This window comes from Heptranchias perlo, chromosome 43 (genome assembly GCF_035084215.1).
Source record: "Heptranchias perlo isolate sHepPer1 chromosome 43, sHepPer1.hap1, whole genome shotgun sequence".
Lineage (NCBI taxonomy): Eukaryota > Metazoa > Chordata > Chondrichthyes > Hexanchiformes > Hexanchidae > Heptranchias > Heptranchias perlo.
Window position 1 is genome coordinate 1,094,215 of NC_090367.1, and position 27,340 is coordinate 1,121,554.

Genomic DNA, 27,340 nt, shown 5'->3' on the forward strand with positions numbered 1-27,340 from the left:
GCTCTCCTCTCTGACCACACGACACAGATTGGTGTGCCTGGCCCCAAGGAGCAAGATTCACACTGTGGCCCAGCCCCACATCTTTCAGGCGTCTGAGAACCATGCTCATTTGAAGCAACCCCTGCTGTCAGTAACAGAACATTAGGATCTGGAATGGTAGGTTTCCATTATCAGTTTTCACTAATGAAAAGGAAAGATTAAAAAAGGCTCACCTGCTCTAGCTACAGGATCCTGATTGCAGCCCCTCCTCATTGTTCAAACAGTCATTCCTGAACCATCGATGCTGCGATCAGCCCCATGTGTCCTAAAGTATATTTTGTTTCAGAAACAACTTCCCCTTCCATCGCTACCTGAGAAAGATTATACAAGAGGGTTGATCAGCTCCCCTCGAGACGCAGGGAAATTGTAGGCTGCCCTTTTCTCATCCTTCCAAAATACCAAACCCAGTCACCCTCCCTCAGCCCAGCAGCTCCTGCAGTAACACTGACCTGAGGTCACAGCCTCGGCCAAGGCTCAAACCCAGTCTCCACCTCAGATTAAATTGATGTAGAGCAGAGACAAGCCAGCCTTGAGAACACAGGCCATCTGCTGTTAGACATTGGAGGGTGTTACAGAAGTAGCTGTTGCTGTGTTCTCCCACACACTATTAAGCACGCCCCAGACCAGTATGCATCAGCCAGGGCTCCTGCTATCAATTGTACCTGTAGACGACTAGGCCCAGATCCCCATGGTTGAATAGCCAAAGCTCATTCACTTGACAGGTGGTATCTGATGTCAGCTTCAATGGGGGGTGGGCAAGAAGGGGGATATTTGCTGTGTGAGCATTCACCATAGATAACCAGCACCCTGCTTTCTAGCCACAGACTCCCCTCTCCCAAACAAGCCTGCTCAAACAATGTGCATGGGAGGAGGGGGAGAGAACACAAGGCAATTTTCTTGCTTGTGAGAATCAGAACACACCGAATCAGTCATTGTCCTTCAGACTGGGGCGGTAATATGAGTCATCATATTCAAAACATGGCCACCTCACTCAATACTCAGTCTGCTGCCACACTATTGCCCTAGAGTATTTGTGGCCATACCACCACATTGGGGGGCTCAAATGTCCAGCTACAAACACCCCCCACTGCCACACAAGTCTGCTTTCAGCTGGCACTCAGATTTAAAACATACCACTCACTTTACAATCAGACTGCGGCAGTAATGGTGTCATCACAAGAGCACAAACTGACGAGTCTCTGTAACTGCAAGAGAAAGAGGAGTCACTCAGAGCACCACATAGCCCTACCCTTCACCCCAGTCAGTACCAAGATCTCAAATCCATCTGGTCAGTATGGAAGTAGTCAGTGTCACAGTCAGTCTAGACCAACTCAGGGTATAGTGGTTAAAACAGGCATCATTTCAGATGGACGGGAGTTTCACCAAGACAACAGCATAGTGATCAGACATCAACCCCCCCCCCCCCCACCCATCGGGAGAGCAGCTCTGGGCATTTCCAACAGGCTGGCAACTCGAGTTCCAATTCCACACTCTTCTCTCCTCCTTTGCTCATCCAGCAAGGCAATTCATTTTGGGAAGGCAGGGCTATCCCAGGTTCAAGAGTGAACTGCAGGTGGCCTGGTCTGGACTCTAACATGTCCCCAGCACTGCTGGAAAAAGTTCACTGCTTCATCCAGAAGCAAAGCTTTAACTGCAAGTCAAACCCAATCTGTGAATTGTGGACCCACTGAGCCCAATGATTGTAGGACCCCCACAGGTGCCCAACAGAGCCACTGGTGTCTGGATAAGGGGTCCAATTTTCAACAAACACCAGCTTCCAGGACTGCAAGGTCTGTAGGATTCTTTACATTAAATACATCATGGAATGTACAGCACAGAAAGACCATTCAGCCCAACAGATCTATGCCAGTGTTTATGCTCCACAAGACTCCTCCCCTCTTCAGCAAACCCTATCAACCACCACCTAGCCTTGTGATACAGTACCAAAGAAATATAAGTGCCCAGAGAAACACCAGTGAGGGAGATGGGGGTTTCTCCCAAACCACAAGTTCCAACACCCAGAAACTGCTGTGGTATTGATGCTCACAGGAGGACAGTGATGGCTTTTCACGATCCAAGCTCACAGATCAGTCTCTTGGGCAATGGCTCAGAGCACTGACGATGCCCATGGGAACCATTAAACACTAGTGAACACCTACAGCACAGTTATAAGGGGAACTACAAAGCTGGGCTGGTCCCACTGCTGCTTCTCTCTGAATATTTCACAGCTTAATGCCAACGTGTTGGATGATGTGGGCCCAGCCATTCCAAACCATCAAGACACCCACCTGGTTTAAGTGCAGAAGATCCCAACATCTGCTACACCTGTTGTGGGAGGAGACAAGCAGTCAGTACACAGTTTTGAGTTCCTGAAGATAGCCCAGCCCAGCTTGTGCTGCCTCAGTTTTTTTGTGGTAACATCACATCATTCAGCCGAACGAGATTCCATTATGAAAAAATCATCATGTTACTGCAGCACGAAAAGGCCAACTTCATAAACACCACTCATTTATACAATGCCTTTCACAACCTCACAATGTCCCAAAGTGCTTTACAGCCAATTAAGTACTTTTTGAAGTGTGGTCACTTGTAATGTAGGAAACGCAGCAGCCAATTTGCACACAGCAAGATCCCACAAACGGCAATGTGATGATCAGATAATTTTTTTAAAAAAAATGTTTGAGGGATAAATATTGGCCCCAGGACATCAGGGACAACTCCCCTGCTCTTCTCCCAATAGTGACCGTGGGATCTTTCACATGAACCTGAGGGCAGACAGGGCCTGGGTTTAACGTCTCATCCGAAAGACAGCACTCCCTCAGTACTACACTGGGAGAGTTAGCCTAGCACTTTGGGCTCATGTCTCGGGAGTGGGACTTGAACCCATGACCTTCTGACTCAAGAGGAGAGAGTGCACTCCCCACAGCCACCAGAACATTGTCATTTCCAAGACAATTTAACAGTGAAGCAGTCATGAAATGTTTTACAGGTGGAACTGATTGGAAAATCCACAGCCCCAGGGCAGAGGTCAAATTGTGACAGCATTTCAAGATATAACAGGGATACTGGGAAAGACCTAGCATAGGCATAAGGGCCAAATGGTCTCCTGTGCAATAGCTTTCGAAGCAATGAATTCCCTCCCCACCCCCACCCAACATCCTGGGAAATCAGCCAGATAATCTTTGGGCTGAATTCTACCATGAAAATCACAGGTTATCAAACCACAAACATTTTTCCCCGTTTCACTCACCAGGTCAGTCGGCAGCCGGAAGCCATCGTCGCAGCACTCAGGCTGGAAGGGATGGAACAAAAAGTGGGATTGTCAGCAACTTGAAATTAACCAAGTCCCAGAAATCCAAACCAGAGTCTGGAGTCACTCAGGGTGTTCAGTCTCTTCACTAGAGGATCAAAGTGAGCTAAGGTTGTTCATCATTGGACTTGGCATTTAAAGAGCAGCATTGCCTTTGAGAACTGATCCCATGACACTAGCCTCCCGAGGCAAACACGTTTGTGTTTTAACACGCTCTGGGGACAATAGCCACCTTTCAGGGGCTAACCGTTACCAAGTTGAAGGAAATGCTTTCTGCCCTGGTTTGTGTCAGCTGATCTCAGCCAGAGCAACAGCTGGGAGTCAATCAACCTCCATTCCATTTAGACCAGATGAGGAGTGGGGGTTAAAAAAAAAGCCAGAACTCTACTCCAGATTATTCTGCTGACAATCTGCACTGGGCAGGGAAACCAGACCCAGCTCAACCGTGACACCCCTGGAGGTAACTAGCCTGCCGATGTCTGATGAGGGAGGCAGGCACATACAACTGCAAAATCAGAAGGGGGTAGAAATGGGACTCACTGGCCAAAACTACACAAGGAAGCCTGAGTGACACAATTTTTGCCAAAGTGCATGCAGACTTGTGCGTGCTCAGGAGCATCGGGTTCCGGGGTGGGGGGGGGCTCAACACACTGCTAGCCCAAATTTAGTATCTACAGAATGTCTAGAGCCAGAACCACAGACGATGCTGCCCATTCCATTAGAAATGCAACTCACCAGGTTTTGTGTGGGCAATACTAGTCGCCTATGGTCACCTAAAAAAAGATGAACAGCATTGAAACATGGCTGGCCTGGCTTCAAAAGAGACCTAATGAGCATGCTGCTCCCTACCCACCTCCACCCAGTAGCACTGCAGTCCCATCAGACTGTTCAGAGAACAGGCTGTCTTCATTTCATGCTGCAAGAGCCAGTGGGTTCACCTTTGCAGGTTCTGGCTCCTTACAGCATGTAAGACACAGACAATGTCATCCTGAGGACAAATCCCATTAACTAGGGGGTGTTGGAGGGGGGGGGGGAATTAAAAAAAATCAAACTAGTAGCTTTTAAAAACAAAACTCAGCAAGTTATGATCTGGAATGCACAGCCTGAAAGGAAGCAGAATAGTAACTCTCAAAGGGGAGTTGGATAAATACTTAAACTTTCAGGTGGAGTGGGACTAATTGGATAGCACTCAGAGCCAGCACAGGCACAATGGGCTGAAGGGCCTCCTTCTGTGCTGCACAATTCTATGATTAAACAAACAGGACAGACCACAGGTTCAGTTTTTAAAATTTGTTCATGGGATGTGGGCATCACTGGCGAGGCCAACATTTATTGCCCATCCCTCATGGCCCTTGAGAAGGTGGTGGTGAGCTGCCTTCTTGAACCGCTGCAGTGATTAGCTGTCCTCAAGTGAGATAAGGAAAGGTTGTTCTGCATGGACCACGGCCAGCACAGGTAACGGTGCTGTCCACAAAGCCTACTGCCAGCTGGAAGAATGGCTCCTTTGTGGCAAGGCAGCAGAATACAACTGGCACCCCTAGAAACTGCCAACTTGGGGGCATAGGTTTTCAACAGGGGAAACCCACAACTGCCATGGTAGCAAAAACACAGGCATTACTTACCCAGCATCCCTGCTTTCGCACAACTTCAAATGGTACCTGAAACGGAACAGAATTGTCCAATGGGTGCAGGAAAGTGACATAAAAACAAGACACCATAGAGGACAGCTGGTTTGATCAGGGCTTTGGTGACTTCAGTGCATCATTCGACAAATCTGTCGTCCACTCATGCAGGCTGATGCCTGTTATCATCGTTTCAAACCATTTACTGGCTCACTGCTTTTACACAGAACTACCCCAACGCCCGGTTACATCCCAGGAGCACGAGTACTAAATTAATGCTGCTGTGGTCAAGCAATCCCCCTCTTCCGGTTGTGAACTGGCTGCAGTAGCATCGGCTGACCCTAAATTGCCAAGTGCCTGCATGCTATTCAACCATGTGAGGTTATCACAGTCAAGCCAGATCCTGTAGATGGAATGAGAACGCCCAGCAGGCAACCCCCAATTTCCACCCCATCTCAGGGGAGGGAGGCAAACTCAAGATGGGTCAAAGCCTTCCCAGTCTCCATCGCTCAGCTGGCTAAACGATGAGCTATCGACACAGCGAGAGCAACACTAGGAGTTTGAGAGCTTGACACCACTCCCTAGCCTCCGAATTACAAAGTGGATAGACTCCCGCAAGGGAAAGGAGCGACTATGGGACTGCAGGGAGCATTTTAGGACTTGCCGTCGCAACTCACCCCGGCCACTGTTTCCAAACAAGCTGTAGAGATGCATCAAGTCTTCACTCACCCATCTCAAGGTTCTTGTAAGATCGTTCGGCATCACTTTAATGCAGCCTGCAAACAAGGGAGACACCGTTAATTACCACGCGACAGCCCCCTGCAGTCTTCAGGCTGGTCAGCTGCACCATCAGAACTCCACCATGCTTTTGTTCAGCACCGGGTATCAGACGAACGAGACTTCATTTCAAGTCATCATTTGGAGCAAAAAAAAGCTTCAAAATGCACTTATCACTAGTTGCCTCTGTGACCACATCTTTGCTAAGAGCAGCATTGAATTCAAGTGTTGTCACTAGGTTTCTCAGTACATGTTAGAGGTGACTGGATTAATTTGGTGATCACTGGGCTGAGTGTAGCATTCCAGAGACATGCAAGGACATGGTACTGAAACCTTCACTGGTCTTTAAACTCCCAGTGTGCACCCATTAATGGAACTCACTACATGAAGTAATTGAGGTGAACAGCAGATGCATTAAGGGGAAGCGCCACAAGTACAAGAAAGGAATAAAAGGATTGCTGATAAGGTGAGGAGGTAGGGAGGGAGGAGGCTCGTGTGGAGCTGCTGGGCCGAATGTTTCTGTGCTGTAAATACTATGTTTCACCCAGCTCAGTGTTTCTCTCCACAGATGCAATTTAATGGGTAGAATTTGGGTATTTTCCCCCCCCACACACCCCTCAACACAAGTGCATTGACAGTGTTGTGTTACTGAAATCCTAGTGACAACACTGTCAGGAAGGTAATCCCAGTTATATTTGCCCTGCTACAAGCAGCACTTTTTCCGATGTACAATTCCTACCTGAGCAGGAGGGATGCTCATCAATACTTGCTGCAAAGTCCATGTTCAGACAAGACCCTGCCAGGGAAGAGAGAGAGAAATGTTAATCATTGTACACCAACAGTCACCAGCAGACATGTACCTGCTGCTGTTCTCAGCACAAGTTAAGCATCAACTTTTATTCAGATATATGCTTGTCTGTTATGGATCATCATTGGAACAGCAGATTGAAGGCTACTTGACAGCTCTGAATCCCGTTACTTTAAATCAGACTGGGCCTAGAGTTAGACCCTTCATCTCCCTCAGAGGGTATTATGCAAATTGATCATTTGAGCATCACTGAAGATTACAGCACAAGAGCAGGGGAGGCCACCCCCAGCTTTTATCTTCATAAAAATCCACCTTCATATGTACACTGCTGATACTAAGATCGTGGTGCTTTGATTTGGGATTTATCCACCATTGAGGATGGTGCAAACAGCCCTTTGCAAACTTCCAGGCCCACTGAACTCGAACAGGACAAATCATGAAGTGCAAACTGGAGTTGCTGGACGTGGACAGCTGTACACAGCCCACAAGTCACTTAATACTACACCATGAGCTTCCACACCTGCCATAAACACCCATATTCGGAATAGGCCCATCAGCCCCAAGTCTGTTCTGCCATTCAATGAGATGACAGAGATATCTCTGTCCTAACTTCATCTACCCACCTTGGCTTGCAAAAATTTATCTAATGACCGTTAATTGAGCTAGCATCTACTGCCATTTTGCGGCAGAGTTCCCCACTTCTACCACCCTTTGCATGAAGTGTTTCCTAACTTTTCTCCTGAATGGCCAGGCTCTGATTTTAAGGTTATGTCCCTTGTCCTAGACTCCCCACCAGCAGAAGTAGTTTCTATTTATCCTATCAATTCCTTTCAAAATACTAAAAACTTCAATCAAATCACCTTCAGCTTCTATACTCCAGGGAATACAAGCTAAGTTTACGTAATCTCAAATGGAGCCCTGGTAATATTCTGGTGAATCTGCACTGCATTCCTTCCCAGGCCAATAAATCCTTTCTAAGGTGCAGTGCCCAGAACTGTATACAGTACTCCAGGTGTGGAGTAACCAAGGCTTTTTATCACTGTAGCAAAACTTCCTCCATTATATTCTAGCCCTCTAGTTATACAGGTTAACATTCCATTAGCCTTTTGGATTATTGTTTGTACCATATATCAGTACAGGCACATCCCTCATTCCACAGATCTTTTATAGTATCAGAGGCTGAAAACACACCCTCTTCTGCTCACCCTGAACCTCTACAACAGCGCACAAGGAGTTTATACTGCCCTGTGAAAAGTTTGCTAGATTTTAAAATTTTGCCAAATACCATGGCAAACATTGAGCAAGTGGTGACACCGGCAGGTGATGAAAGATATTCTTAGCAGAGCCCCAATTTACAGGGTTTATACTATTTTACAGATGACTCACCTCCACAAGAGTCCTATAGTGAACCAACAGCACCTATAGGAAATGAAGACAATTGAATCATTTCACCACACAATCTACTTTGACAGCTTCAGGCTTCCAGTTGGGAATCTTGCAAACAGCAAGGAGATATTTGGGGGGTAGCGAAAATTGAAATGGATTTTCTTTTTCTCCAGACTGATTTAGTGAGAGCAGAAACAAGGTGTTCAGATCTGCCAGGGCAGGTGAACAACTCTGGCAGAGGCTTCTCATTGGTGCTTGTACTTTTCTCGAAACTTTGTTCATTACTGGATGTCCGGCATAGTTTGTTAATCTCATTAAAAAGGGCAGTTTAGTGCTACTCAGTAACAGGAAAAGCTTCTACATGGTATATGCAGAAAGAGAGAGTTCATAGAAATCATCTTTGTAGCACTGTGGACATGTGAATGCACCACAGGAATTACTATTACCAGGAATAATACAGAATCCTTAATGCTCACTAGGCTTCCAGTAAAGGGTTAACGGTGGGACGAGAGATGTCACATTAAACCACAGGCTATTCAACACCACCCTGACTTGTGAATACATCCTATCCCACAAGACTCCTTTTACACATTACCCCTCTCCATATTAACCTGCACTGGCTCATTTCCCACCTCTATCTAAAATCCATGTCTTCAAATCACTCCAACCTCACCCCCTCTCCACACTGGTGGCAGAGTTTAAACCACCCTAAGCCTCCATCTCTTCTACTGGGTTTTGAGTCACCCGTACCATGCCTGGCTCCCTTTCCACATAAAGTACCTCAGGGCACTCTTACAAAAAAAGTGTGTAGTGGCAGTGTTACACCAAATACACCCACAAATACATGAATAAACCATGTGAGAACACTGCTCAAAAGTTTACACTGTGGGTGCACTCAAGGATTATAAAGTCAGCTGCCAACTTGAGATTCTCCGCTAGAATAAAAACACATTATCCTCAACTAATTACATAGAAAGTGCAGCACAAACAGGCGATTCAGCTCCACACAAACTTACTCCCACCACGCTTCATCTAACCATATCAGCATATCCTTTTATTCCTGGCTCACACATGTGCTTATCTAGTTTTGCCTTGAACGCACCTATTTACATAGTATTAACAGCAAAAAAAGTTACCTGTTCCGACAGGACACCATCACGGCTGCATCTGAAAGACAAGAACTGAATTATAAAGTCTCATGGGTATATCAGCTTTTAAATCCTATTTACAAAACCACACACAAAAACTCATTAAACTTTAAATCCGCATAGAGATTATACTAGGGGACTGGAGGTAAGGTAAGAAATTGAGGCACTGCTTTCAGAAAAGGTTCAGGCAGCTTAAATATGATTCCTTACTGTTAAGTAAATGGCAAAATGGAGAGTTAACGTCAAACTACACCCCAAAATAATAATTTGCAAAATTAACAAACAAAACATTGGAGCATTTAAACCTACAAAACTTTATAAATTGCATGCAAACTGTTACTTTGTTTTAAGGGAAAAGAATCTTCAGATCAATCAAGTTTTTAAAAACTAGTAACATTCTGGAGCAAATGAAACTGCTTTTTAAAGCAGATGAAAGTGCTCAGAATTTAATGAGACTCTATAACAGGAGGCAAATACGAGAAAAGCGCCCATTTTATGAGGATCAGTGACTTTTAGAAAGAAAATTTAGACTCAAAACTTTCCCACATAAGTTTTTGCGAACTTCGATAAAGCTTTAGTTAGCAGCTCCAGCTCATCTCAGAACATAGTTAAATATAATCACGGTGAATGTTTCATTACAGGTCTGTGAAAAGTGTTCATCATCGATAGAGACGGAGCCCCCTTTCATCAATCGAAGAAAATAAACCCACCGGACGAAAGCTCGCCGGCAGCTTGTGCTGCCGAGTTATTAATTTGCGGGGAAATATCGGTGGGGGGGCAGGATGGCAGCGGATTGCCCGCCATCCCCCTTCGCCTTCGCCTTCTCCTTCACTCACCTCCAGAATTGGACGCTGCAACAAAATGGCCGACCACCAGCGGGCCGCGCCTTTTATAGCCGGCCCGGAGCATGCGGGGTAATGGCCCCTTCCCCCTCAGCCATAAAACAAATTATCTTCTAAAAATCGGATGTATAACATCTCCACGTGTGACTGAGACGTCGGTGATTATAATGAAATGTATTTTCCATCTTAAAATAGTACCAGTACGTTTTTGTTAAACGGTTGCTTGTGAAAGCACTTCTTCCGGGTCAGCTGTTTTTGGCGGGAGATTGGATTGCTATTTCCCGCCTCCAGTATAAACCTAGTTGATTCTCTAGTTACTACATTAACTTCAAAACATTGAAGAAAAGATCAAATGATGCAGTTAATATGAATGTTTGGTTCCTTTTCCTGATAAGTACCCCCTCCCCAAGCTATAGAAGTCATGATGTGGAGATGTCGGTGATGGACTGGGGTTGACAATTGTAAACAATTTTACAACACCAAGTTATAGTCCAGCAATTTTATTTTAAATTCACAAGCTTTCGGAGATTTCCTCCTTCCTCAGGCAAATGTTTCAAGAGCTCCTTGAAGCCTACGCATTTATACATATAGAACGCGGTGTCCGTTCATCCGTTGTCGCAGCGTCTGCATGGTCTCGCCAATGTACCATGCTCTGGGGCATCCTTTCCTGCAACGTATGAGGTAGACAACGTTGGCCGAGTCACAGGAGTATGAACCGTGCACCTGGTGGGTGGTGTCCTCTCGTGTGATGGTGGTATCTGTGTCGATGGGGCATGGTACATTGGCGAGACCATGCAGACGCTGCGACAACGGATGAACGGACACCGCGCAACAATCGCCAAACAGGAGGGTTCCCTCCCAGTCGGGGAACACTTCAGCAGTCATGGACATTCATCCACCGACCTTCGGGTAAGCGTACTCCAAGGCGGCCTTCGAGACACACGACAACGCAAAATCGTCGAGCAGAAATTGATAGCCAAGTTCCGCACCCATGAGGACGGCCTCAACCGGGATCTTGGGTTCATGTCACGCTACACGTTACCCCACCAGCGAACAAATGTTATCTGTTTTTAATATAATGGGTCATTTGCTGGCTCTCTCTGCCTTCCGGATGTTTCTGCCTCACTCTGTTTTTTTTCTCTGTTTTTTTTCCCTGTTTGTTTTTTTGTTGAATGTGTATTCGGGGGTTCTGCAGGTGACACCTCTCTGTCTGAACACGGTGATTGCCTTGGCAACGGGCAGTTGCAGGGGCAGTCTGTAAACACCATGTATTGTTCTATATGTATAAATGCGTAGGCTTCAAGGAGCTCTTGAAACATTTGCCTGAGGAAGGAGGAAATCTCCGAAAGCTTGTGAATTTAAAATAAAATTGCTGGACTATAACTTGGTGTTGTAAAATTGTTTACAAGCTATAGAAAGCAGAGAAATATAGGAGGCACAAAGCTGCCAGTTGCAGAAATGTAATTTTGACCCTTGAAAATTGACATTGAAAATGCCAAAATACTGAGATTTATACCCCTGAAAAAAAAAGAGGGTCCAGAGGGAATTGTTGGGGCAACCCTTGGGAAGCAGTGTCGGGAGAACCGATATCAGAGTAGAGGTCGCGGAATTCTCCGCGCCCGGGTGGCCCTGGAGAGGGAGCACGCGGTGTCTGTCGGTAGGCTTGAGGCTTTCTGTGACCGGTGGGCACCGCAGGGACTGGAGTGCATCCTGGACCGATACAATAAAATTTTAATTTGACACTTGTATTGGGGTTTTTTTTGGTTTTAAGAACATAAGAAATAGGAGTAGGCCAATCGGCCCCTCGAGCCTGCTCCGCCATTCAATAAGATCGTGGCTGATCTGATCCTAACCTCAAATCTAAATTCATGTCCAATTTCCTGCCCGCTCCCCGTAACCCCTAATTCCCTTTACTTTGAGGAAACTGTCTATTTCCGTTTTAAATTTATTTAATGATGTAGCTTCCTGGGGCAGCAAATTCCACAGACCTACTACCCTTCTGCATATCAACACACCCTAACCCCACCTTCTTATAAAAGGGGGGCCTAAAACACGAAAAGAAAAAAAGAGTAGAGTTGTCAACTCCAGTTGGATCTATTCAACAGCAACCTGCATTTATATAGCACCTTTAACATAGTAAAACGTCCCAAGGTGCTTCACAGGAGCGTTATCAAACAAAATTTGACACCGAGCCACAAAACAAGATCATAGGACAGGTGACCAAAAGCTTGGTCAAAAAGGTAGGTTTTAGGGAGCGTCTTAAAGGAGGAGAGGCGGAGAGGTTTAGGGAGGGAATTCCAGAGCTTAAGGTCTAGGCAGCTGAAGGCATGGCCGCCAATGGTGGAGTGAAGGAAATCGGGGATGAGCAAGAGTCCAGAATTGGAGGAACGCAGAGATCTCGGAGGGTTGTAGGGCTGGATGAAGTTACAGAGGTAGGGAAGGATGAGCACATGGAAAGCAAGGATGAGAATTTTAAAATCGAGACGTTCCCGGACCGGGAGCCAGTGTAGGTCAGCGAGCACAGGAGGTGATGGGTGAATGGGACTTGGCGCAAGTTAGGATACGGGCAGCAGAGTTTTGGATGAGCTCTAGTTTAGGGAGCGTGCAAGGTGGGAGGCCGGCCAGAAGAGCATTGGAATAGCCGAATCTAGAGGTAACAAAGGCATGGATGAGGGTTTCAGCAACAGATGAGCTGAGGCAGGAGAGAAGACGGGCGATGTTACAGAGGTGGAAGTAGATGGTCTTGGTGCTGGAGAGGATTTGGGGTCGAAAGCTCAGCTCAGGGTCAAATAGGAGGCCAAGGGTGCGAACGGTCTGATTCAGCCTCAGACAGTGGCCAGGGAGAGGGATGGAGTCAGTGTCTAGGGAATGGAGTTCATGATGGGGATCGAAGATAACGGCTTTGGTCTTCCCAATATTTAGTTTGAGGAAATTTCTGCTCATCCAATAATGGATGTCAGACAAGCAGCATGACAAATCACAGGAAGTGGTGGGGTTGAGGGAGGTGATTTTTTAAATTCGTTCATGGGATGTGGGCGTCGCTGGCGAGGCCAGTATTTATTGCCCATCCCTAATTGCCCTTGAGAAGGTGGTGGCGAGCCGCCTTCTTGAACCGCTGCAGTCCGTGTGGTGAAGGTTCTCCCACAGTGCTGTTAGGAAGGGAGTTCCAGGATTTTGACCCAGCGACGATGAAGGAACGGCGATATATTTCCAAGTCGGGATGGTGTGTGACTTGGAGGGGAACGTGCAGGTGGTGTTGTTCCCATGTGCCTGCTGCCCTTGTCCTTCTAGGTGGTAGAGGTCGTGGGTTTGGGAGGTGCTGTTGAAGAAGCCTTGGCGAGTTGCTGCAGTGCATCCTGTGGATGGTACACACTGCAGCCACAGTGCGCCGGTGGTGAAGGGAGTGAATGTTTAGGGTGGTGGATGGGGTGCCAATCAAGCGGGCTGCTTTGTCCTGGATGGTGTTGAGCTTCTTGAGTGTTGTTGGAGCTGCACTCATCCAGGCAAGTGGAGAGTATTCCATCACACTCCTGACTTGTGCCTTGTAGCTGGTGGAAAGGCTTTGGGGAGTCTGGGGAGTAGTGAGACAGAGCTGGGTGTCGTCAGCATACACGTGGAACCTGACGTGTTTTCGGATGATGTCGTCGAGGGGCACTGTATAGATGAGATATAGGAGGGTTTGGTCACGTAAGAACAGGAGGAGACCATTAAGCCCCTCAAGCCTGCTCCACCATTCAATTAGATCATAGCTGATCTGTACCTCAACTCCATTTACCTGCCGTAGCTCCATATCCCTTGCTACCCTTACCCAACAAGAACTTGGGCACACGACTTGTTAATTAATTTCACATTGTGAAGCAAAAACGAATGCCCATTATATTTCTTTCCTCAGAGAGTAGAAATGGGTCATTTTCAATGGTTGGCAGGCTTTAACTAGTGGGGTGCCGCAAGGATCGGAGCTTGGGCCTCAGCTATTTACAATCGATATCAATGACTTAGATGAAGGGACCGAGTATATTGTATCCAAGTTTGCTGACAATACCAAGCTATTTGGGAATGTAAGCTGTGAGGAGGACACAAAGAGTCTGCAAAGGGATATAGACAGGTTAAGTGAGTGGGCAAGAAGGTGGCAGATGGAGTATAATGTGGGGAAATGTGAGGTTATTCACTTTGGTAGGAAAAATAGAAAAGCAGAATTTTTTTAAATGGTGAGAAACTATTAAATGTTGGTGTTCAGAAGGATTTGGGTGTCCTTGTACATGAAACACAGAAAGTTAATATGCAGGTACAGCAAGCAGTTAGGAAGGCAAATGGTATGTTGGCCTTTATTGCAAGGGGGTTGGAGTACAAGAATAAGAAAGTCTTGCTGCAATTGTACAGGGCTTTAGTGAGTACTGTGTATAGTTTTAATCTCCTTACCTAAGGATGGATATACTTGTCTTAGAGGCAGTGCAATGAAGGTTCACTAGATTGATTCCTGGGATGAACATAAGAAATAGGAGCAGGAGTAGGCCATATGGCCCCTCGGGCCTGCTCCGCCATTCAATCAGATCATGGCTGATCTTCGACCTCAACTCCACTTTCCCGCCTGATCCCCATATCCCTTGATTCCCCTAGAGTCCAAAAATCTCTCCATCTCAGCCTTGAATATATTCAATGACTCAGCATCCACAGCCCTCTGTGGAAGAGAATTGCAAAGATTCACAACCCTCTGCATGAAGAAATTCCTCCTCATCTCAGTCTTGAATGGCCGACCCCTTATCCTGCGACTATACTCCCTAGCCAGGGGAAACAATCTCTCAGCATCTACCCTGTCAAGACCCCTCATAATCTTATATGTATCAATGAGATCATCTCTCATTCTTCTAAACTCCAGAGAGTATATGCGCATTCTGCTCAACCTCTCTTCATAGGACAACCAAAGTTTTGTCACGAGCACAAGTCTCAACGCACACCACACTATATTTAAATTTGTGGTTTATAAAAATGATTTAACAATGGAAGCCTCTATCAAACTGTATCATAAAACATTACTAATTTGTGCACGTGCCCACAGAATAGTGAATTCCAAGGTGATGAATGCAATTCCGTGACTAATGCGTGATTCATGCATCTCCATCCTTTTGTGGTTCGAATTCCAGAGATAAGTACACCATCAGAAGTGGAAACTGACACAAACAGCTAAACCAAAAGTAAAAATATTTCCTAAAAATTTCACTGGCAAGAGATGAAAGCAGTTTCTTCAGAAACCCAAAGCTAGGTTTGTCACAAGCATGAAAACCATATCGGACCACCTTTGCACAAGTCCACAACTTACTCCAATATGTAATTGAGCAGAATGTAGGGAGTAAGGGTGCGGCAGATATCAACAAAACACATGTCCTACTCCAGAGACTTGAGCCCCTAATCGAGGCCAAAGCTCCCAGTGTCAGTACTGACGAAAGTGTCGTCTTTCGGGTGAGACGTTAAACCGAGGCCCCGTATGCCCTCTCATGTGGGATGTAATAGATCCCATGGCACTAATTTCGAAGCAGAGCAGGGCGTTCTCCCCGGTGTCCATACAAATGCAAGTTGTTGTTGTCCTGGGCCAATATTTATCTCTCAACCAACATCTAAAAACAGATTATATAGTCATTATCATTGTGGGATCTTGCTGTGTGCAAATTGGCTGCCGTGTTTCCTACATTACAACAGTGACTACACTTCAAAAGTACTTCATTGGCTGTAAAGCGCTTTGGGATGTCCTGAGATTGTGAAAGGCGCTGTAGAAATGGGGAGTTCTTTCTTCGCTTTCTTTTAGTGTGATCCAGCCTGGCTTCAGTGTGTTTGCAAAATGAGATCTCTGGCATGACTCCTGAGTTATACTAACTGACTTTGGACTGATGCCTTCCATTTTCTTGAGAGCACGAGTATCACATTAAATTAAGATGGGGGATGAGGAGAGAACACAAGAATCATAGGAAACAAATGGGACGAGATGGCTGGTGTACAGTAGGTGGCGATGTTGCACGACAGATGATTACTATGCATGTGCAGCACAGAAACAGGCCATTCGGCCCATCTGGTCTATGCCGGTGTTTATGCTCCACACGAGCCGTCTCCCTCCCTACTTCATCTCACCCTATCAGCATATCCTTCTATTCCTTTCTCCCTCATGTGTTTATCCAGCTTCCCCTTTAATGCATCCATGCTATTCACCTCAACTACTCCTTGTGGGAGTGAGTTCCACATTCTCACCACTCTCTGGGTAAATAAGTTTCTCCTGAATTCCCTATTGGATGTATTAGTGACTATCTTATATTTATGGCCCGTAGTTTTGGTCTCCCGCAAGTGAAAACATCTTCTCTGTCTATCCTATCGAACCGGAGCAGGCTTGAGGGGCCGTATGGCCTACTCCTGCTCCTTTTTCTTATGTTCTTATAATTCTCAAAATTTTAAAGTCCTCTATCAGGTCACCCCTCAGCCTTCTCTTTTCTAGAGAAAAGAGCCCCAGCCTGTTCAATCTTTCTTGATAGGTATCACCTCTCAGTTCTGGTATCATCCTTGTAAATCATTTTTGCACCTTCTCCAGTGCCTCTATATGCTTTTTATAATATGGAGACCAGAACTGTGCACAATACTCCAAGTGTCAGAAGAGTCATTTATATTGGAAAGAAAGCTTCTTTTACGACCTCAGGACATCCTAAAGCGCTTTCCAGCTAATGATGTACTTATTTTAAAAAATCGTAGTCACTGTTCTAATGTAGGAAATGAGGCAGCTAATTCAGTGTCTTTCGGATGAGATGTTAAACCAAGGCCCCGTCTGCCTTCTCAGGTGAATGTAAAAGATCCCACGGCCACTATTGGAAGAAGAGCAGGAGAGTTATCCACAGTGTCCTGGGGCCAATATTTATCCCTCAATCAACGCCGAGAAACAGATGATCTGGTCATTATCGCATTGCTGTTTGTTGGATCTTGCTGTGTACAGATTGGCTGCTGCGTTTCCTGCCTTACAACCGTGACTGCAGTTCAAAAGTACTTTGTTTGGGGCCAGGAAGGTCAAGGGAACAGTAGGTGGGTCTCATGGATGAGTTTGGAGGGGGCAATGAGGGAAGATAGGAGAGAAACTAGAGAAAGACGTAGATTCAGCGCCAGGGCAGGGGAGAACCTGGGGGGAGGTCTGACTTTGTGGGAAAGCGGAAGGAAGCAGTTGAACGGATGGTCTTAATCTTAGCGACAAGGAGGTCCATCAGCTCCTCGCACTTGTTGTCGGAAATGGGGGTGAGAGGGGTAGGGGAGAGGAGTTTAAGAAGATGGTTGATAATGGAGAACAGAGGCCAGGGGTTATCTTTGCTCTGCAGGATGGTGTTGGAGTGGTGAGCGGATCTGGCAGAGGAGAGCTGGTCCCGATTGTGTTGGACGTGGTCCAGCCAGATCTGGTAATGGTTGGCTCAACCAATTGTGCGCTGTATACACACACATTCACGCCAGACAAGTGCCAGGCAATGACCATCTCCAACAAGAGAGAGTCTAACCACCTCCCCTTGACATTCAACGGCATTACCATCGCCGAATCCCCCACCATCAACATCCTGGGGGTCACCATTGTCCAGAAACTGAACTGGACCAGCCATATAAATACTATGGCTACAAGAGCAGGTCAGAGGCTGGGTATTCTGCGGGGAGTGACTCACCTCCTGACTCGCCAAAGCCTTTCCACCATCTACAAGGCACAAGTCAGGAGTGTGATGGAAAACTCTCCACTTGCCTGGATGAGCGCAGCTCCAACAACACTCCAGAAGCTCGACACCATCCAGGACAAAGCAGCCCGCTTGATTGGCACCCCATCCACCACCCTAAACATTCACTCCCTTCACCACCGGCACACCGTGGCTGCAGTGTGTACCATCCACAGGATGCATTGCAGCAACTCGCCAAGGCTTCTTCGACAGCACCTCCCAAACCCAGCAGGCGCATGGGAACAACACCACCTGCACGTGCCCCTCCAAGTCACACACCATCCCGACTTGGAAATATATCGCCGTTCCTTCATTGTCGCTGGGTCAAAATCCTGGAACTCCCTTCCTATCAGCACTGTGGGAGAACCTTCACCACACGGACTGCAGCGGTTCAAGAAGGCGGCTCACCACCACCTTCTCAAGGGCAATTAGGGATGGGCAATAAATGCTGGCCTTGCCAGCGACGCCCACATCCCATGAACGAATAAAAAAAAAACACTAGCCTATCCCCCTTAGATTTGAGGGGTAGAAGATGGGGAGCTGTAGTAGGGGAAATGACCAGGGTTGAAGAGAATAAATGTTTTGCCAGTGACAAAAGTGGAGGTGAGGGGGAGCAACTGAGCAGAACAGTAGCCCAGAAATATCCTAACCAATGGAGAGCTAAAGGCTAGGCAGTTGGCAGCTCCACGATGTGGGTGTTTTAGAGATACAAGTAGGGTTGCCAACCCTCCAGGTTTGGCCTGGAATCTCCAGAAATTGAAGATTCATCACCATTTGAACACTTCTGCTTATTAGTTATAAAAATATTGGAGAAAGGGGAAAATAAGGCTGTGTGACTGACTGTCAAGAACCATCCAATCGGGTAATGAAGAGTTTTTTGGCTTTCCAATTAGCCGTGGGAAGGCGGGGCAGCGCGAGGATGGGCGTATTGGACGACCAATGGCAGGAGTGTGGGGGTGGGGCAGTTGGAGGCATGGGGTCATGTGATGAGACCTCCAGGAATATGTCCAACCAGAGTTGGCAACCCTAGATATGAGGAAGTGATCGGAGATGGCCTTGTCTGTCATCAAGACCACAGCTAAAGTTAGAAAATTGCTCTTGATCATTTCCTTTTTCTCATTGTCTCAGCAAAGGCAGCAGTTTGAACCAGGAAGAGGCACCAAACAGTTCTGCAAGCCCATTCTTTATAAATCACTGGTTAGGCCTCAGCTGGAGTATTGTGTCCAATTCTGGGCACCACATTTTAGGAAGGATGTCAGGGTCTTGGAGAGGGTGCAGAGGAGATTTACTCGAATGGTCCAAGGGATGAGGGATTTCAGTTATGTGGAGAGACTGGAGAAGCTGGGATTGTTCTCCTTAGAGCAGAGATGGTTAAGGGGAGATTTAATAGCGGTGTCCAAAATCATGAAGGGTTTTGGTAGAGTAAAATGCTGCAGTCTATAATTAAGGATAGGGTGACTGAACACCTCGAGAATTTTCAGTTAATCAGAGAGAGCCAGCATGGATTTGTGAAAGGTAGGTTGTGCCTGACAAACCTGATTGAATTTTTTGAAGAGGTGACTAAAGTAGTGGACAGGGGAATGTCAATGGATGTTATTTATATGGACTTCCAGAAGGCATTTGATAAGGTCCCACATAAGAGACTGTTAGCTAAGATAGAAGCCCATGGAATCGAGGGAAAAGTACGGACTTGGTTAGGAAGTTGGCTGAGCGAAAGGCGACAGAGAGTAGGGATAATGGGTAGGTACTCACATTGGCAGGATGTGACTAGTGGAGTCCCGCAGGGATCTGTCTTGGGGCCTCAATTATTCACAATATTTATTAACGACTGAGATGAAGGCATAGAAAGTCTCATATCTAAGTTTGCCGATGACACAAAGATTGGTGGCATTGTAAGCAGTGTAGGCGAAAACATAAAATTACAAAGCGATATTGATAGATTAGGTGAATGGGCAAAACTGTGGCAAATGGAATTCAATGTAGACAAATGTGAGGTCATCCACTTTGGATCAAAAAAGGATAGAACAGGGTACTTTCTAAATGACATCCAAAGGGACTTAGGGGTTCAGGGACATAGATTATTGAAGTGTCATAAACAGGTGCAGAAAATAATCAAGAAGGCAAATGGAATGCTGGCCTTTATATCTAGAGGACTCGAGTACAAGGGGGCAGAAGTTATGCTGCAGCTATACAAAACCCTGGTTAGACCGCACCTGGAGTACTGTGAGCAGTTCTGGGCACCGCACCTTCGGAAGGACATATTGGCCTTGGAGGGAGTGCAGCGTAGGTTTACTAGAATGATACCCAGACTTCAAGGGTTAAGTTACGAGGAGAGATTACACAAATTGGGGTTGTATTCTCTGGAGTTTAGAAGGTTAAGGGGTGATCTGATCGAAGTTTATAAGATATTAAGGGGAACAGATAGGGTGGATAGAGAAAAACTATTTCTGCTGGTTGGGGATTTTAGGAGTCGGGGGCACAGTCTAAAAATTAGAGCCAGACCTTTCAGGAGCGAGATTAGAAAACATTTCTACACACAAAGGGTGGTAGAAGTTTGGAACTCTCTTCCGCAAACGGCAATTGATACTAGCTCAATTGCTAAATTTAAATGTGAGATAGATAGCTTTTTGGCAACCAAAGGTATTAAGGGATATGGGCCAAAGGCACGTATATGGAGTTAGATCACAGATCAGCCATGATCTTATCAAATGGCGGAGCAGGCACGAGGGGCTGAATGGCCTACTCCTGTTCCTATGTTCCTAAATAATAAACTGTTTCCAGTGGAAGGAGGGTCGGTAACCAGGGGACACGGATTTAAGGTAATTGGCAAAAGAACCAGAGGGGAGATGAGGAGAATTTTTTTTCTGCAGCGAATTGTTATGATCTGGAATGCGCTGCCTCAAAGGGCAGGGGAGGCAGATTCAACAGTAACTTTCAAAAGGGAATTGGATAAATACTTGAAAAGGAAAACATTTGCAGGGTTATGGGGAAAGGGCGGGAGGGGGCGAGTGGGACTAATTGGATAGCTCTTTCAAAGAGCCGGCACAGGCACGACAGGCCGAAATGGCCTCCTTTTGTGCTGCGTCATTCTGTGATTAGATTCTAGTTAGTTGAGTTATAAGGCTGCAATTTTATGGGGCTCTACTAAGAGTGCAAAGGTTGGATTGTGAGTCAGGGCTGCCATACCTGATTCACAGTGAGCTGTACTAGTGTCTGTCACCGTACACTCCTGTATCAGCCACCAAGTGTGCGTCAGAACTTACTCAGTGCTGTTTTGCCATCTTGGTGAACAAGCTAGTGTAAAATTCCCATGAGTCCTATTTAATAAAGTTAGTCCATTTATATCGGGAGCATGGACCATATCAGCAAATGAAAAGAACGTGATACAAGGTCGTCAGGCCCTTTAATGTTTAACCTAACCATTAGACTCAGTAACACTCTAGCACAGTGTGTCAGCCGTGCCTTAGTGGGTATCTATCGTGCCTCGGGGTCAGAAGGTCGTGGGTTCAAGCCCATAATCCAGGCCGACACTCCCGGTACCAGGACTGAGGGAGCGCTGCACTGACTTTTGGATGAGATATTAAACCGAACCCCTATTTGCCATCTCAGGTGGACATAAGAAGAAATTGGGAGGTGTCCTGGGCCGATATTTATCCATCAACCAACATCACTAAAAAACAGATGATCTGGTCTTTATCACAGTGTGGGATCCTGCTGTGCGCAAATTGGCTGCTACATTACAACAGCAACTGTACTTCTTTGGCTGTGACGTGTATTGGGACATCCTGAGATTGTGAAAGGGGCTATATGAAATGCAAGTTCTTCCTTTCTTTTCACAAATCTCTCTTCACCCAATATCCGCACGCGGGTGCTTTCTGGCAGAAGTCACAGGATAGCGATCAGGAGCAGGGAGCCTGGCTCATTTTTTTCACCTTCTTTGCCTGGGAAATACTGATTGGCACCTTGGGAATGATTGGCTGTATGAGTAAAGACCGGGAATCAAACCCAAGGCATTGTGGTCTGTAAAAGAAAATGATAGACTTGCATTTATACAGCGCCTTTCATGTTCTCGGGACGTCCCAAAGTGCTTCACAGCCAATGAAGTACTTTTGAAGTGTAGGCACAGTTGCAATGTAGGAAACGCAGCAGCCAATTTGCACACAGCAAGATCCCACAAACAGCAATGAGATAATTAATCAGATACTCAGTTTTTGTGATATTGGTTGAGGGATAAATATTGGCCCCAGGACACCGGGGAGAACTCCCCCTGCTCTTCTTCCAATAGTGGCCGTGGGATCTTTTACATCCACCTGAGAGGGGCAGACGGGGCCTCGGTTTAACGTCTCATCCGAAAGACGGCACCTCCAACAGTGCAGCGCTCCCTCAGTACTGGCACTGGGAGTGTCGGCCTGGATTACATACTCAAGTCTCTGGAGTGGGCCCTGAACCCATGACCTTCCGACTCAGAGGGGAGAGTGCTACCCACTGAGACACGGCTGACACGTAACGGCTCAGTGACATGCTGGCCGATACATTTGAACCACTCAGCCATTTGGTGAACCCACAGTGTCTGATATGCGGACAATGAAATGAGTTTGAGAGCAGGGGGTCTAGCTGAACAAACAAATGTGCTATTAACCAGTCTGCAGTGTATGTGCTGAGCAGTGTTGAGTTTATTGTGCGTGGTGTCACAATCAAATAACAAGCTGTCAGCATTGTGTTCAAACTGAACTATATAAAGAGCGGTGATCCTAACTGGGCCAGACTGCAGATTGCAAATGTTCCTTTTGTCATTGACAGTTAGCTATGCTCCATCCCTGCACTCTTCTCATTGTTAACCATTTCCTGTTGGCTGTCCTTCCTCTCCTCCAACCCATTTGATTGTACTATCCAAACACTGAGCAATGATTTCCCTCCCCCCTTCCCCAGTTTTCCCCACCGCCCCCTCCCCCATCTGCCCTGAAGGTGCCGTCCCCGAAGACAGGCTGCTACCAGAGACTTGAGCACAAAATCCAGGCCGACACTCGCAGTGCCATTACTGAAGGAGTGCTGCAATATCGGAGGTGCCGTCTTTCGGATGAGACGTTAAACTGAAACTCTGTCTGCCCTGCTGATAATTGTAAACAATTTTACAACACCAAGTTATAGTCCAACAATTTTATTTTTAATCCCACAAGCTTTCGGGGGCTTTCCCCTTCCTCAGGCGGTGTGGAAATGACATTTTCGAATCCTTCGCATTTTAAGATCACAAAACAATGCCTGGTGATTACTGCCCATTGCCAAGGCAATCACAGTGAGCAGACAGAAAGGTGTCACCTAAAAAGGCCACCGAATATACAAACCCCCAAAAAAGAGAGAGAGAGATAAGGAAGACAGTCAATGACCCGTTATATTAAAAACAGATAACATTTGTTCGCTGGTGGGGTTACGTGTAGTGTGACATGAACCCAAGATCCCGGTTGAGGCCGTCCTCATGGGTGCAGAACTTGGCTATCAATTTCTGCTCGACGATTTTGCGTTGTCGTGTGTCTCGAAGGCCGCCTTGGAGTATGCTTACCCGAAGGTCAGTGGCTGAATGTCCATGACTGCTGAAGTGTTCCCCGACAGGGAGAGAACCCTCCTGTTTGGCGATTGTTGCGCGGTGTCCGTTCATCCGTTGTCGCAGCGTCTACATGGTCTCGCCAATGTACCATGCTCTGGGGCATCCTTTCCTGCAACGTATGAGGTAGACAACGTTGGCCGAGTCACAAGAGTATGAACCGTGCACCTGGTGGGTGGTGTCCTCTCGTGTGATGGTGGTATCTGTGTCGATGATCTGGCATGTCTTGCAGAGGTTACCGTGGCAGGGTTGTGTGGCGTCGTGGACACTGTTCTCCTGAAGGCTGGGTAATTTGCTGCGAACGATGGTCTGTTTGAGGTTGGGTGGCTGTTTAAAGGCGAGTAGTGGAGGTGTGGGGATGGCCATAGCGAGGTGTTCATCATCATTGATGACATGTTGAAGGCTGCGGAGAACATGGCGTAGTTTCTCCGCTCCGGGGAAGTACTGTCCCCTATGGACAGGCCCTGCGAATACACAGGGTCTGCTCAGACGAGGAGGAACGCGATGGACACCTACAGACGCTGAAAGACGCCCTAGTAAGAACAGGATATGATGCTCGACTCATCGATCGACAGTTCCGACGGGCCACAGCGAAAAATCGCTAACACGGGACGCAACCAACAGAGTACCCTTCTTCGTCCAGTACTTCCCCGGAGCGGAGAAACTACGCCATGTTCTCCGCAGCCTTCAACATGTCATCAATGATGACGAACACCTCGCTATGGCCATCCCCACACCTCCACTACTCGCCTTTAAACAGCCACCCAACCTCAAACAAACCATCGTTCGCAGCAAATTACCCAGCCTTCAGGAGAACAGCGTCCATGACGCCACACAACCCTGCCACGGTAACCTCTGCAAGACATGCCAGATCATCGACACAGATACCACCATCACACGAGAGGACACCACCCACCAGGTGCACGGTTCATACTCCTGTGACTCGGCCAACGTTGTCTACCTCATACGTTGCAGGAAAGGATGCCCCAGAGCATGGTACATTGGCGAGACCATGCAGACGCTGCGACAACGGATGAACGGACACCGCGCAACAATCGCCAAACAGGAGGGTTCTCTCCCTGTCGGGGAGAACTTCAGCAGTCATGGACATTCAGCCACCGACCTTCGGGTAAGCATACTCCAAGGCGGCCTTCGAGACACACGACAACGCAAAATCGTCGAGCAGAAATTGATAGCCAAGTTCCGCACCCATGAGGACGGCCTCAACCGGGATCTTGGGTTCATGTCACACTACACGTAACCCCACCAGCGAACAAATGTTATCTGTTTTTAATATAACGGGTCACTGACTGTCTTCCTTATCTCTCTCTCTCTCTTTTTTTTGGGGGTTTGTATATTCGGTGGCCTTTTTAGGTGACACCTTTCTGTCTGCTCACTGTGATTGCCTTGGCAATGGGCAGTAATCACCAGGCATTGTTTTGTGATCTTAAAATGCGAAGGATTCGAAAATGTCATTTCCACACCGCCTGAGGAAGGGGAAAGCCCCCGAAAGCTTGTGGGATTAAAAATAAAATTGTTGGACTATAACTTGGTGTTGTAAAATTGTTTACAATTGTCAACCCCAGTCCATCACCGGCATCTCCACATCATGCCCTGCTGATGTTATTCCTCCATTTAAAAAGGGAGATAGAACAAGTACAGGGAGCAATAGACCAGTTAGCTAAACGTCGGTGGTAGGAAAGATAATGGAATCTTTACTCAAAGATGTAATAGAAAAACATCTAGAAACCGAAAATATAATAAAGAATAATCAACATGGATTTCAAAAGGGAAGGTCATGTTTGATCAAACCTATTGAATTCTTTGAAGAAGTAACAGAAAGAGTAGACAAGGGTAATGCAGTGAATGTAATATATTTGGACTTTCAAAAGGGCCTTCGATAAGGTACCACATAGTAGACTCATGATTAAGGTCAGAGTATGTGGAGTCAGGGGATAAGTAGCAGAATGGATAGCAAGCTGGCTACAAAACAGAATACAGAGAGTAGGGGTTAAAGGTAGTTACTCAGACTGGCGGAAGGTGGGAAGTGGTGTTCCATGGGATCGGTGCTGGGACCACTGCTGTTCACCGTTTACACCAACGATTTGGACTCGGGAATCGGAAGTACAATTTCAAAATTTGCAGATGACACCAAATTAGGGGGTGTAGTTAATACTGAGGAAGAATGTGACAAAATACAAGAGGGCGTTAATAAACTTGCAGAATGGGTGTGTAAATGGCAAATGAAGTTTAATGTAGATAAGTGTGAGGTGGTGGGTTTTGGTAGGACGAATAAGGAGGCCACATACTCCTTGGAAAATAAGAGTCTAACTCGGCTAGAGGAGCAGAGGGATCTGGGGGTACAGATACACAAATCATTAGAAGTAGCAACACAGGTAAACAAGACCATAAAAAATGCAAACAAAGCATTGGGGTTCATGTCCAGAGGAATAGAATTGAAAAGCAGGGAAGTTATGTTAAACTTATGTAGAACCGAGTACTATGTACAGTTCGGGTCTCCATATTACAAAAAGGATCATAGAATCTTAGAATGGTTACAGCACAGAAGGAGGCCATTCGTCCTTTCGAGCCCGTGCCGGCTCTCTGCAAGAGCAATCCAGCTAGTCCCACTCCCCTGCACTTTCCCCGTAGTCCCGCAAATTTTGTTCCTTCAAGTACTTATCCAATTCCCTTTTGAAAGCCACGATTGAATCCGCCTCCACTACCCTTTCAGGCAGTGAATTCCAGATCATAACCACTTGATATGGAGACACTGCAGAAGGTGCAAAAAAGATTTGCTAGGATGATACCAGAACTGAGAGATTATACCAGAACTGAGAGATTATACCTATCAGGAAAGATTGATCTCTAGAAAAAAAAAGACTGAGGGGTGACCTGATGGAGGTCTTTAAAATTATGAAAGGGTTTGATAGGGTAGACGTAGAGAAGATATTTCCACTTGCGGGGGAGACCAGAACTAGGGGGCCATAAATATAAGATAGTCACTAATAAATCCAAAAGGGAATTCAGGAGAAACTTCTTTACCCAGAGAGTGAATGGAATGCGCAACTCGCTACCTCAAGGAGTAGTTGAGGCAAATAGCATAAATGCCTTTACGGGGAAGCTGGATAAACATATGATGGAGAAAGGAATAGAAGGATATGCAGATGAGGTAGGGTAGGAGGAGGCTCATGTGGAGCATAAATACCAGCACAGAACAGTTGGGCTGAATGGCCTGTTTCTGTGCTGTAAATTCCATGTAATTCTATTTCAAAGAAGAGCAGGGGAATTCTCCTGGCGTCCTGGACAATATTTATCCCTCAACCAACACGATAAAACAGATGATCTGGTTGTGGGACCTTGCTGTGCACAAATTGGCTGCCACGTTGACCGTGATTGAAAGGAAGGGAGTAGAGAGGCCAATCCCAGCATTCTTTTCCTCCTGGTGCCAGCCCACAAATCACTAGATTTATTTAATACAATTCCATTACTTGCCAGTAGTGAGTTAGTGAACATGCCTTCTCTGGGTTGTTAACCCAGTACGATAACCACTAGGCTACCATATCCTATTTCTAAAACCAGTCACAACCCTCGCCTGGATTTTGCCCTTCCCTAACTCGGATCAAGGAAGGGATTACTCAGATTTACTTTAAATTAAGTTTAGAATATTTACTCATGGTGTTGGCTCCAGGGTGATCATTTCCTGCATCCATAAAAGGTAGAGCATGCCAGGAAATTGTCAAGTCATAGTTACATAGAGCCTACAGCACAGAAACTGGCCGTTCAGCCCAACTGGTCCATGCGGGTGTTTATGTTCCACACGAGCCCCCTCCCACTCTTTTTCATCGCACGCTATCAGCATATCCTTCTATTCTTTTCTCCCTCAGGTGTTTATCCAGCTTCCCCTTAAATTAGCCATTTGCTTCAAGCACTCCATGTGGGAGTGAGTTCCTCATTCTCACCACTCTCTGGGCAAAGAAGTTGCTCCTGAATTTCCTATTGGATTTATTAGTGACTATTCTGTATTTATACCCCTTTGTTTTGGACACCCCCGCAAGTGGAAACATCTTCTCTACATGTACCTTAAAGAT

At 46.4% G+C, this 27,340-nt stretch overlaps 1 long non-coding RNA gene and 3 other non-coding genes across 8 annotated transcripts in view; all 4 read right to left on the minus strand.

Annotated features, from left to right (window-relative positions):
* LOC137306384 (uncharacterized) overlaps positions 1-27,340 on the minus strand; it is a 29,871-nt gene that overhangs the window by 1,634 nt on the left and 897 nt on the right. Inside the window, exons 1-11 of one of the 5 annotated variants that reach the window (XR_010958868.1) lie at positions 9,927-9,950; positions 9,079-9,109; positions 7,943-7,975; positions 6,488-6,544; positions 5,701-5,747; positions 4,972-5,007; positions 4,085-4,122; positions 3,290-3,331; positions 2,328-2,364; positions 1,181-1,244; positions 213-350 (exon numbers count right to left, since the gene is read on the minus strand). This is a non-coding gene — a long non-coding RNA (uncharacterized lncRNA). Of the gene's footprint in view, positions 1-212; positions 351-1,173; positions 1,245-2,327; positions 2,365-3,289; positions 3,332-4,084; positions 4,123-4,971; positions 5,008-5,648; positions 5,748-6,487; positions 6,545-7,942; positions 7,976-9,078; positions 9,110-9,800; positions 9,899-9,926; positions 9,951-27,340 lie in introns of those variants that run through there. The other 4 variants (XR_010958865.1, XR_010958869.1, XR_010958866.1 and 1 more) reach the window with 4 other exon arrangements.
* LOC137306534 (small nucleolar RNA SNORD31) lies at positions 945-1,014 on the minus strand. Its single transcript, XR_010958901.1, has one exon. It is a non-coding gene; the product is annotated as a small nucleolar RNA SNORD31 (small nucleolar RNA).
* On the minus strand, positions 4,224-4,344 carry LOC137306530 (small nucleolar RNA SNORD22). The gene has a single exon (XR_010958897.1). It is a non-coding gene; the product is annotated as a small nucleolar RNA SNORD22 (small nucleolar RNA).
* LOC137306529 (small nucleolar RNA SNORD26) lies at positions 8,276-8,348 on the minus strand. Its single transcript, XR_010958896.1, has one exon. It is a non-coding gene; the product is annotated as a small nucleolar RNA SNORD26 (small nucleolar RNA).